The sequence below is a fragment of the Colobus angolensis genome, unplaced genomic scaffold, assembly GCF_000951035.1.
Source record: "Colobus angolensis palliatus isolate OR3802 unplaced genomic scaffold, Cang.pa_1.0 Scaffold18, whole genome shotgun sequence".
Classification (NCBI taxonomy): Eukaryota; Metazoa; Chordata; class Mammalia; order Primates; family Cercopithecidae; genus Colobus; species Colobus angolensis.
Window position 1 is genome coordinate 3,442,368 of NW_012114932.1, and position 1,971 is coordinate 3,444,338.

At 42.7% G+C, this 1,971-nt stretch overlaps 1 protein-coding gene across 1 annotated transcript in view; it reads left to right on the top strand.

The window, feature by feature from the left end:
* The window catches only part of PRKAR2A (protein kinase, cAMP-dependent, regulatory, type II, alpha), a 126,667-nt gene that overhangs the window by 57,385 nt on the left and 67,311 nt on the right, over positions 1 to 1,971 (top strand). Inside the window, exon 4 of the mRNA XM_011939131.1 lies at positions 968 to 1,051. The gene's annotated coding sequence lies outside the window, so the exon portion shown is untranslated. The remainder of the gene's footprint in view (positions 1 to 967; positions 1,052 to 1,971) is intronic.

A 1,971-nucleotide genomic window follows, 5' to 3' on the forward strand; every position in this document is an offset into this window, starting at 1 on the left:
TTTGAGACAGAGTTTTGCTCTTGTTGCCCAGGCTGGAGTACAATGGTGTGATCTTGGCTCACTGCAACCTCTGCCTCCTGGGTTCAAACGATTCTCCTGCCTCAGTCTCCCAGGTAGCTGGAATTACAGGCATGCGCCACCACGCCTGGCTAATTTTGTATTTTTAGTAGAGATAGGTTTCTCCATGTTGGTCAGACTGGTTTCGAACTCCTGACCTCGTGATCTGCCTGCCTCATCCTCCCAAAGTGCTGGGATTACCTGGGATTACAGGAGCGAGCCACCATGCCCAGCCTTTTTTTCTTTTTTGAGACGGAATCTTGCTCTGTCACCAGGCTAGAGTGCAGTGGTGCGATCTTGGCTCACTGCAACCTCCTCCGACTCCCGGGTTCAAGCAATTCTCCTACCTCAGCCTCCCGAGTAGCTGGGATTACAGGCATGCGCCACCATGCCCAGTTAATTTTTCTATTTTTAGTAGAGACGGAGTTTCACTATGTTGGCCAGGATGGTCTCGATCTCCTGACATCGTGATCCGCCTGCCTCGGCCTCCCAAAATGTTAGGATTACAGGCATGAGCCACCTTGTCTGGCCAACACTTTTAACATCTATTATTTCTGGTCAGATTAAATGATGTACTTTTTTTTTTTTTTTTGAGTAGATGCTCAATATTTGTTTAATGAACAAATTTATAACCCTCTGCTTTATGGATGAAGATCCTGAAGCTCCCAGGGGACAGCTGACTTGCTGCCAGCCACGTAGTCAGCAGGTGTCTTTAGGGCTGGTGCTTTTCACCTGTATATTGCATTGCCCCTCCACCTTCAGCATGCAGCTTGGTATTTATGTAAAATTAAAATTACAGAAACCATGCTCTTTATTTTTCCCACTTTTTGGAGAAAGAAATATACCAGTCTTTAAGTGGTTATTTTAAAATGGAATAAAACAATTTCCATGGTTTTATTTGGATTGGCAGGTGATTCACCCTAAAACTGATGAACAGAGATGCAGACTTCAGGAAGCTTGCAAAGATATTCTCCTTTTCAAAAATCTCGATCAGGTAACACTGATTTCTAAAGTATTTTTATTATAATGATCTTTTAGCTTTGCTCCTATTTGTCACTTAAACTTTAATTTTTAGCATCCTAGCCACAGCCGTATTAAGCATAAACCTTAGATTCATCTTACTTACAAATGTTTTCATTGTATTGACCACTTTAACCCAGACATGATCTTTCAGATGCCTTTTAGTGCAGTAGTCCCCCTTATGCTTGGTTTTTGCTTTCCAGGGTTTCAGTTACCCATAGTCAACAACAGCCCAAAAATACTAAATGGAGAATTCCAGAAATAATTCCTAAGTTTTAAAAGGCATGCCGTTCCGAGTAGTGTGATGAATCTCATGCTGTCCTGCTCTGCTGCCACCCAGAACACAAATCATCACTTTATCCCAGTGTATTCATGCCATATATGCCACCTGCCCATTAGTCACTTAGTCACCATCTAGCAGTACTCATATTCACGTAACCCTTATTTTACTTAATAATGGCCCCAAAGCACAAGAGAAGCAATGCTGGCAATTCGGATATGCCAAAAAGAAGCCATAAAATGCTTCCTTTAAGTGAAAAGATGAGAGAAATTTAAGGAAAGAAAGAAAGAAAGAGAGAGAAAAGAAAGAAAAGAGAGGGTGAGATAGAGGGAGAGAGAGAAAGGAAGAGAGAAAGAAAGAAAAGGAAGGAAGGAAGATAGGAAGGGAGGGTGGGAGGGAGGGAGAAAGAAATTGTATACCGAGATTGCAAAGATCTATGGTAAGAATGAATCTTCTGGCTGAGTGCGGTGGCTCATGCCTGTAATCCTAGTACTCTGGGAGGCTGAGGTGGGTGGAGTTCAAGACCAGCCTGGCCAACATAGTGAAATTCCGTCTCTACTAAAAATACAAAAATTAGCCAGGTGTGGTGGTGTGCACCTGTAATCCCAGCTACT